Below are 11019 nucleotides of genomic sequence, written 5' to 3'. Positions count from 1 at the left end.
TTTGCGCAAAACAAGAGAGCTGAAAACCGGTGCACTGCTGCTCTCCCTTTTATAGCCTAAGGGAGATGGGTCTAGAAGCTTCAGGAAGGCTCCTCCTTCTCCTCCTCCATCCCTGTCTCCTGGCCAGTCACCAGCGCCTGAGAAATTTGGCTCAGGGAGATGTGCCACATGCTGCCAGGTGCTTTTTCTGGCCAGGTGAGAATGAATTGCTGGGTGGTTCTGGCACTTGCTTCAAATGCTTCAACAGGGCCATCATATCACCTCTGCACCTTCTCTGGAACCAGAGTTCCTATCTCTCTTTTCATTGAATTATAGAGCTGTAGAGTTGGATCATCCAGTCCAACCCCATTCTGCCATGCAGCAACTCACAATCGAAGCATACAATCACAGAATTGGAAGAGACCCCAAGGGCCATCCAGTCCAACCCCATTCTGCCATGCAGGAACTCTCAATCAAAGCACCCCCAAGAAATGGCCATCCAGCCTCTGTTTAGAAACCTCCAAAGAAGGAGACTCTCTTATATAAAATGGCAAAATCAAGGTTTGCTTTTTTGGAATGTATATGTCTTAAGAATATTTTCAAACCATGGATGCTTGAATTCATGGATAAATAATTCATGGATACAGAGGGCTGACTAGTTGGAAGTTGACTAGTTGGTACTTGGTAGTTGACTAGCTGGGTAGTTCATGAACTACAGCACTTTGCACCTGGTCTAGTTTTCACCATAAGAATAGAGCTTCTCCATCTTCTGCTTTCAATTATGTAGTCTATCTGATTTTTGTGTTGACCGTCTGGTGATATATATAGTCTCCTCTCCAATTGTATGAAGAAGGTGTTTGCAATGAATAGGAGCTGAGTGTCCTGGCTCGTGAATATATGCAAAACTATACTAGAAGCTGTGAGATTGTTTTTCTTGACAGACAGGTATTGCAGGCCAATTCTTGCAATTGCTGGCTGCCTCCTTCTCTTTGGGCAAGCAGAGCTTTCTGTGGCTATGGCAGCGACTGGGAAGACCCAAATGCTGCTGCCACATTGCAGAATTAAGGCAGTTTGACTCCATGCTATGGAATCCTGGTATTTGTAGTTTGTCGTGGCACCAGAACAAAGCTAAATATCTCACAAAACTGCAGGTCCCAAAATTCCATGGCACTGAGACATGGCAATTAAAGTGGTGTCAACATGCATTAGTTCTGCAGTGTAGATGCAGCCATAAGTCCACTCTAGAGCAGCCCCCTTCAATCAATATTGGAATGGAGATGCAACATTTACATAAATCCCATTAGAAAGGACGCCCACCTTAATGTTAGGAAGAACTTTCTGACAGTAAGAGCTGTTAGACCGAAGAAGAGGCTGCCTTGGAGAGTGATGGAGACTCTTTCTTTGGAGGTCTAGAGGCTGGATGGACATCTGTCAAGAGTGCTTGGCTTGTGTCGTCCTGCATGGCAAAATGGAGCTGGACTGGATGACCCTTGGGGTCTCTTCAAATTCCATGACTTTATGATTCTATTATTCTATGACTACCAATACGATTGAGGCCACAGCCTCAGTTTTAGTTATAGAATTGCAGGAGATGTTGCAGCACCTTTGTTTCGTAAAATATTTATTTTTCAGATTCCCCCCCCAAACGCTATCTAATCTTTTGGGTAGGAACGCGGCCATAGCCCAAAAATCCCACACACACAAAAAAACCCATGGATGCCAGCCATGAAAATCTTTGACTTCTCATCAAAGTTTCTTGTCATTCTTGTGTGACTCATGTTCAACTTGTGGTCCACGTGGACTCCTAGATCCTAGATCCCTTTCAAATCTAGTTTTGTTCAGCCAGGTGTCTCCGCTCCTGGATCTGTACAGCCCATTTTTCTGCCCTAAGTACAGCTTCCAGGATGCCTAATTTCTACCCAAGCAAGCCTGGTTCCTGACAAGAGAAGGAAGGGAGCCAAGTCTGGGATATTCCAGAAAGAAGACATAGCAGCAAGTGTCCTGCAAGGATCTGCAGCCTACGCAGCCCTTAATTAACAATTCCCAGTAATTAGGGAGCACCTTTAGTTCTCTGTTTCAGTAAATGGCTGCTGCCTTTAATCAACAAATGCTAGTTGAAAGGAACAGTTTGGACTTTTAGGGTCGCTTGGTTCTTCCTCAACCTGGGAGTCACTTTGATGGCCTATTTTTCATCTCCTTTGTGAAGAAAGCCCAGCAGGGAATTCTCCTGCCAGACTTGATATCTATGGCTACAGGAACCTGGAATTGTGTGTGTATGTGCCTTCAAGTTGCCTAGGGAAAGAAAGAAGCTAGTAGCATGAGTTTTTCATAAGCTTGAGTCTACTTACTCAGATACATGGAGTAAAGGGCCAAAAACATACTTGTGTTTTGTTTTATTTTTAAACAGATATTATATGTGCACAGGCTGGGAGTGAGAACAGCAAAAGAAATGCAAAACTTTGGGTATGGCGATGAAGGGACAAGAGTCAGGAGGAATCCCCAGCACTCATCTCTTCGACAGTTACAAACAAATAGATCAAGGAAAGTACCATGAAACTATAGATACCAAAAAATGTATTTGGCCAATAATCAAGATTATGACACCTCAAACAGACCAATTTTAGGTGTTTCAAAAGAGACATGCAACACACAATTGAACTGACAAATTAGAACAATAGTATTGTATATTTTTATTACACTTCATATTTGGTGTGAAAAAATATACCAAACTTATATTACATCCAAGTAGTCATGTTGTGTGGTTAATGTTATTTCTCCTAACCATCTGGGGCGCTAAAATAAATATAATATTATTATCCTAAATTCTAATTATATATTTGATTCTGAATCTATAAGCAATTTTATTTAGATAATATCTTATGGTTTCAAATATAAAACATATCCCTATTAGGTTTTGTGTGTGTGTGTGTGTGTGTGTGTGTGTGTGTTTATTAGTATAGATGTCAGTTACTGTGTAGTCCCTGTGAATGAAAAATTAAAAATATTATAATATTGACTGAACTTACCAATCTGAGGGAGACCTATCGGGTCAAATCGTCCGGTTGAAGGTCCTGGGAATGGACATCATCATCATTTTGTTTGAGACACTGGATCATTATTGTAATCACATCTGGGCTCTATGTAGACATATATTCTGTCATTGTGGAATCTATTGTTCAGATTTGTCTACTGTATACCACATTGTGTGTTGCCTGTCTCTTTGAAACACCTAAAATTGGTGCTTCATAAATAGTCTGGACTATTGAACAAATATTTTTTTGGTATCTTTATATTGTCATATTACTTTCCTTGATCTATTTGGAGGTTACTATGTTCTGACTGATGAAGTGACAAGTCTAGTGTTAACAATGGTAGATGGTCATTGGGGGACAAAGTCAGGCAGAAGGATGTTGCCTAAAGCCAAGATGCGTAGATAACTATATGAATGGTTTTGAGAATTATTGGGAAATAGTGTGATGCTGACTAGGAACCAGAAAGTCCTGGTCAAGCGCTGGCCAAGAGTGAAGCACTGGTCAAGTGTGCCCTCATGAATGCCCTGAAATGTTAACTGGTGCTATAATATGTGTAATATGCCAGGAAACCATTGTCTCTATTCAATGGACTGGAATTTGTGGATATACAGATGGCCTCCACATTTGTGGTTTTGACTTTTGCGGATTTGATTATTTGTGGTTTTGAATCATATATTCTCTCTAGGCATCTCCAGGTCCTCCAGTGCAACTCTGCCACAAGTTGACCCTAGAATTGTGATGGAGAACCTAGAACTTCCTAGAGAAAACACTTTTCTGGGCATTTGTAGGTCCTCCAGCATGATTCTATAGTCAGCTTCTGGCAGATGTTGATCAAAGAGTTGCACTGGAGGACCTGGAGATTCCTAGAGAGGTCTTTTGTCAGGTCTCTTCACCATTTTAGACCCATCCATTGGGTATGCTCCAGTTTCTCAACATCCTTTTTGAATTGTGGTACCTGGAATATTGTGTCCAGTTCTGGGCACCACAATTCAAAAAGGACACTGAGAAACTGGAGCATGTCCAAAGGAGGGTGACTAAATGGTGAAGTGTCTGGAAACCATCCCTTATGAGGAAAGGTTTAGGGAGCTGGGGATGTTTAGCCTGGAGAAGAGAAGGTTAAGAGGTGATATGATAGCCTTGTTTAAATATTTGAAGGAATGTCATATTGAGGAGGGAGCAAGCTTGTTTTGTGCTGCTCCAGAGAACAGGACCTGGATGAATGGATGCAAGCTCCGGGAAAAGAGATTTCAGCTCAACCTCAGGAGGAACATCCTGACCTGACAGTAAGGGCTGTTCATAAGCGGAACACACTCCTTCCTTGGAGAGTGGTGGAGTCTACTTCTTCTAGGACTCTGCCACATAGAAAGGGCAGTTTTGTGCTGTGGGTTTTATAGGGAAAGCCCCAGTGAAGTGACTTAGGAGTTTCCATCCTGGGGACAGAATCAGGGGAGCTGAATTTAGATACAGGACTCTCCAAATGCTCAGAAAACATCCTTGCCCTTCTTTACTAACCACAGCTGTCAGTAGATGGCACTTGCCCCCCAGGGAACCTTGGCTTGCTGAGGTTTCCTTACACAGAGCAAAGAAGGAGTGCCAAGGAGAGGCCGGCTGGGGAGGAGTCCCCAAAGGCCAACACCATCATTGCCAGGTGAAATAAAAAAAGCCCTTTGCAAGCAGTTGCTGTACAGACAGAGCTAAAGTGTGCCCCTTAATGAGCCTGGAATTTAATTAAAAGAACAGCGAGGCCTCTTTCTGGGCAGCAGCCTGTTTCATGGAGTCACAGAATCCTCCAGTTGGAGGAGACTCCAAAGGCATCCAATCCAACCCCTTCTGCCATGCAGGAAGACACAATCCAAGCAATCCTGCCCTGTGGCCAACCTCCAAAGAAGGAGACTCTGCCATCTCCCAAAGCAGCTTATTAAACAACTCTTACCCTCAGGAAGCTCTTCCTAATGTTTTGGGGGAATCTTTTCCTGGAGTTTGCATCCATTGCTCCGCATGCTAGGAGTTTGTCACACGGGACGGATCCCATGCAGACACTGAATTTAAACTAGAAAAACCTTGCAAAAGCAGGTAGATTTTCAAATGACATCAGGGGTTAAACTGAACAAAAAGTGAACAAAACCCACAAAAGCGGGTAGATTTTCAGACGACGTTTATGTGAAGGAGACATAATGCAACATGAACCCAAATAGAAAGTTGCCCAAACTCACTCCTTTCTACTTTCGGGAACTTCTGAAGGTAAATAGGAGTGGGTTTTGGTGACTTTCCATTCGAGTTAATGTTGTGTTATTGCTCCTTTACACAAACACATCTGAAAAACAACCCGCATTTGAGGGGTTTTTTTTCTGCACAGGATTTAAGCAGTTTGCCTCCGTGTGATAAACTCCTCTTGTCTCTTAAGCAGCTGAAAACAATCTTCCCAATGAAATATTATACTACTCTATATTTCTAGGAAAAGCCCAACATTTTCATGTACTACTGGCTGAGTGTCATGAACTGGTTCAGAAATCCAAGCTTCAGTGTGAAAACAAATAAAAACTTTCTTCAAAACTGAAAGCAGTTCACAGCCTTGGTGATGTTGTTTGGAGAAAAATAATGTGTCCCAAAAGCAACTTGTAAGTCATTCTGAGTTGAACACTTCTCACTTTTGTTCATTCTGGCTGAGGAGGAGTCTGGGAAGCAAGCTGGACAGCTGCTCTTTTTAGCTATTCTGGCCAATTTCTGGGTCCATGGCATCCTTTGGAGAGGAGAGAAACTGGCTGCTAGTGGGTGACTAAAGGCCAGGAGGAGGCTCTCTATAGCTCTGCTGCAGCCGGAGAAATATTTGTTCACAATTCCCTTTTGGATCTTGCCCAAGGCATTAAGTTGTTAGGTAGTATCACCTTACGATGAAGGATATTGGAATTTTTATGACTGTGTTGTGATATAATAAGATGAAATTTTGCTATAGAAAGCTTATGTTTGATGATCATTTGTTAAAGAGGTATATTTCAACTTTTTATTTCTGGGGTTTATCTATCCCATTTTATATGCTTATCATACCCCAGAGAGTTTCCTGTTGTGCTTACTGCAAATTCAGACCTGTGACCTCTCTCACTGCGTCTATCCATCTGACATGTTGTTTCTCTCCCTTTTCTTACTGGCTTCTGTATTCCCTAGCATCATGGTCTTTCCTAATCAGCCTTCTCATGATGTGGCCAAAGTATGACAGCCTCACTTTGGTCATCCTGGCTTCCAGGGAAGTTCAGGCTTGATCTGTTCTAGCGCCCATTTACTTGTCTTTTTGGCCACCCACGGTATCCTCAGCATTCTTCTCCAGCATCACATCTCCAGTGAGTTGATTTTCTTCTCTCCACTTCCTTTAGTGTTCAGCTCTTGCATCTCTGTACAATGCTGGGAAATACGATGCTATGGACAATCCTAATTTCGGTGCTCAGTTGAATATCTTTACACTTTAGGCATTTCTCTCATTTTTCATAGCTGCCCTTCCCAATCCTAATCTTCTTTTGTTTTCTTGACGGCAGTCACCATTCTGATCAATGAGTGATCCAAGGTATGGGAACTTCAATTTCTTCATCATCTAGATTGAATTTATGTACATTTTCCATGGTTATTACAGTATTTTTGTTTTCTTACTGTTCAACCTTAAGTAGAATACAGATTAGAAACTGGGCCAAAACTACCAACATTAATTTCAGCAGGGAGAAATGAAAAATTAAATGTACAGATATAGGATGGCTTAATAACAGTACGCCTGTCTTAACAAAAGCACATCTCTCACATCTGTGTATGCTGATGGGGGATAGAATGGCTTGGACGGTTTTAATCTTAGTGTTCAGGATTATATCTTTACACTTTATGATCTAGTTGAGTTCCTTCCCAGCTGATCTTCCCAATCCTAGCCTTCTAGTTTCTTGATTGCAATCTCCATTCAGATCACTGTTTGATTCAATTTTCATGTTAACGTATGGTGTATTGTGCCTTCATGTCATGGACTTGGTTCCCTGTTGATCTATTGTTTTAATAAAGTGAGCTGCACCTGTGAATAGCCTCAGGTCACCTTGGGTCACACCCCACCTGAGCAAATAAAGAACCTCATTTTCTATAGAGGAGCCCCCAAAGCAAAGCATCCCATGTTAATGAAGGGCGCACCTATATGGACAGGAAAATCCAGTTTATCTTTGGGTTACCCCAATGCACAGTGAGCATGGGCTCATCTACACAATCACCACACACAGAGTGGATTTGTAGCTTGTTGTGGTGCCAGAACTCTCTGCAAAGAAAGCCAAATATCTTACCATGTTACAAATCACAGATTTCCATAGCATGGAGCCATGGCAGTTAAAATGGTGTTGAACTGCATTGATTCCATTTGCATTGTCTCAATTTGCCACAGAAGTAAACTGAGGTCGAAGGAAGGAAGTGGGAGGAGAGAGAAACGTGGACACTTTAAAAACATATGGAAAAGGAAAAAGACAGAGTGACATTATTATTATTATTATTATTATTATTATTAGTTTTATTTATACCCCGCCTTTCCACAGGGTGTGATCAAGGCGGCTTACAACAAAATCTCAAAATACAAAGCAAACAATGCACAGGGAAAAACAGTACACAATATCATAAATGCCAACAATATAAAATTACAGTACATAATACAATGCAGAAAAAAACAATATAATACAATGCAGAAAAACAATAGAATCTCAAAATACAAAGCGGCTTACAACAGGATCTCTAAAAACAAAGCAAACATAGACATAGGATTCATCAGGACGGTGCCAGCCAAATAAGGACAATCGGGGGCTATGCCTTCCTGGATTCTTGACATTAATGAGGGATAGTTTCTCCTACACCATTTGTCTCCTGATCAACCTTGTGAATAAGCCTAAGGCAGCATTGTGTAATAGTTTCAGAGCTGGACTGTGACTCTGAAGACCAGGATTCAAATCCTGGCTTGGCCATGTAAACGCACTCGGTGACTCGGTAAAAACCGTTAGCACAATTGCAGGATTATCACAGGTTATTCACAGGAGAATAGTGCTTTGAACACGACGTCATGTGAAAACCAGTAGCGCAACTGCGGGATTATCACGGGTTAATCACTGTTTATACTTCCAATTGTCCCCCGTGTGATGAACTCCTAAACAGGAGGCAATCCCCATGAGGCAAAGCACAAAAGGAAAGAGATGCAGAGGGAGGAGGAAAAAAAGGAAGTCCACCATGAATCTCGGGTGGCCAAATTCTGACTGAAGGTTAGTCTGGATGGGAAGGGAAGGGAGAAACAATACAGGGCCCTGAAGCAATTCCTCCTCGACTCAATTGGTCCCTTCCTTGCTTTGATATGGGAAGGGGAGAGACGAAATGGGCTGCCAGTGAGTAATAGATGAGGCCAGAGAGTGTCCCTTCAGCTCTCCCAGACAGTCATCATCATGGCTCAAACATTCTTGTCCAAGGAAATTAAAAAATGGACTGGAAATTAATTTTTTAAGAGGAAATACAATTAAAGGAGGAGGTATATGTCCTTTGTGGAGGAAATTATCCCACAACAGCATTGCTGTGGTGTAGTAGATCAGTAGTAGCTGGATGGGCCAAACCCAGAGGACACTATCCTGCAGAGAAGTGGGGTGCTTCAGGGTTGTTACAAATGCCTTGGAGTCCTCCTCCAAGTAACAAAGGCATACAGAACACATTAGATGACATCCTCGAAATTAGGCTTAGCCATTTCCTTCCCTTATAGGAATGCCTTTGGCAGGGATGCCTCTCTGCCTTCTTGTTTTAATTCTGTACAGCATAATGTACACGGATGAGACAAGAATAACCTTGTTATATTGGCCGGGGTGCATTACTAAAATTCATGCAGCCAATGATTTCTAGTGATACAATCTGTGTGTGTATGTGTCCCTTCAACTCACCTATAGACTTTTGGTGACCCCATGAATTTCATAGGGTTTTCTTAGGCAAGAAATCCTCAGAGGTGCTTGGACCACTCTGTCCTCTGAAATATAGCCTGCAACACTTGGTATTTGTTAGCAGTCTCCCATCCAAGTACTAACCAGGGCTGGCATTTACTCAGGTCAACCAGGACTTGGTTGGCAACTATTAGCCAGAGGACTTTTCCTTCAGTTGCCCCAAAACTGTGGAATGGCCTGGCAGACAAGATGTAACAACTGAATATACTGTCTGGATTTAAAACAGCATTGAAGACCAGTTTCTTGCGGCAGGCTTACTCAGATATTGTGATTTTTAAATTATAATTTTACATGTGAATTGTTTTAATATGTGTAGCTTGTCATTTCAAATTGTATGTACAGTATGTTCTTTTAAATTGATGTTTATTTTAACTGATGTGTTTTCAAAGATGTCATATGTTAATGGTTCTTTTTCCCCACCTTAATCCACGGGAAGAGGCGGGTAATAAATAAATAGATAAATTATTATTATTATTGTGTGTGTATATGTGTCTTCAAGTCACCTGTTGATTTCTGGCAACCCCATGAGTTTCATTGAGTTTTCTTAGGCAAGGAATCCTCAGAGGTGGTTTTGCCAGTTCCTTCCTCTGAAACATCACCTACAGCACCTGCTATTTGTTGGTGGTGTCCCATCCAAGTATTAACCAGGGGTGACCCTGCTCAGGACCAAAATCAGACAGGATCTGATGCTTTTAGATCACAACTCCCCCTCCCCTGCCATTAGTTAACATTCCCAAGAAATATGTTGCTGTACTGTAATAAATAGGTGTTGTGTTGTGTTATGTTGCATCACAAAATGCTGGTTGAAAGGAATAGTTTGGCTTTGTGGGTCTGACTGATGCCCGGTGCTTGCCTCAAAGTCACAAATCTGGGACCTGAAAGTCAGAGAGTCTGCCTCAGATCATAAAACTGTCATCCAGGTTCATCCTGTTCAGGTCTGTGCTGGGAATACTGGCCAAGCAAGTCCGGAAATGGGAATATGAATGCCAAGTCAAGCCAGAAAGATGCACAACATTTCCAGTGGGAAAACATTCAGCTCTCAGATGGCAATGTTTTTGCCTTCAGGAGGCCATAAATCCTGTGGCAGAAGTTTATCGCACCCTCTTTACAGATTACAGAAGGTTCCTGGAACCAGGTGTGCTACTGCACTGCAGAAATAAAGCAATTTGACAGCACTTTCCATTCAAGGGAACATTGGGATTTGTAGTTTGCTGGGGGCACCGGAGCTCTCTGACAGGGAAGGTCAAGTATCTCACAGAACTAAAAATCCCAGAATTCTATAGCATTGAGCCATGGCAGCTAAAGTGGTGCCAAACTGTACGTTTTCCATGGCAGGTTCAGTGCGAGCTGTCAGAGACAGAGTGACCGGCATCAAAGCGGTCTCCTTTTGAGCATAATAGAACACGCTGCCTTGGAAAATGTGAGCATTTCCTCTTTTGGAGGTTTTCAGACAGAGGCTGGATGGCTGTCTGTCAGAGGGAGGGCTTGGATTGTGTCTCCTTGCATTGCAGAACAGGGTTTGACTTCCAGCACTCGGATTCTATTGCTTATTTTCATTCTGTGTCTGCCCAATTTGGTTAACCATTTTAGGGGTGCGCATGCCCCATAAGTGGAGTTGGAGATTTGCTGAGACAGAGCTGTGGGCTTTAGAATAATAGGAGAAACCCCAAAGGCCATGCAGTCCAACCCCATTCTGCCATGCAGGAATACACCACCTGAGCACTCCCTGTGATGGATGGCTTTACATGAAACCAGCCCAGAGCTCCTGACCCATTTCCTTTTGCTCTGGGGAAGGAATCTGTCAGCTGTTGCTCTGGAACTAATTTAGAAGCTGGTTACTGGACCTTTGCTTACGTATATATGCAGGAATCCTTGTACCCGGGAGCTGTTTTTCACCTTGTTTTTCTGCTGTGTGTTGCATTTGTGCTTTCAATGAGTGATCTATTATTGTAGCAGAGTTGATAGACTCAGACTTCATTGCACTCTGCATTCCTCTAAAATTTAAGGCTTGAGATTATCTCCCACTGTGCCAT

This window comes from Sceloporus undulatus, chromosome 4 (assembly GCF_019175285.1).
Source record: "Sceloporus undulatus isolate JIND9_A2432 ecotype Alabama chromosome 4, SceUnd_v1.1, whole genome shotgun sequence".
In the NCBI taxonomy this organism is placed as follows: domain Eukaryota; kingdom Metazoa; phylum Chordata; class Lepidosauria; order Squamata; family Phrynosomatidae; genus Sceloporus; species Sceloporus undulatus.
This window is presented reverse-complemented; position numbering follows the sequence as displayed.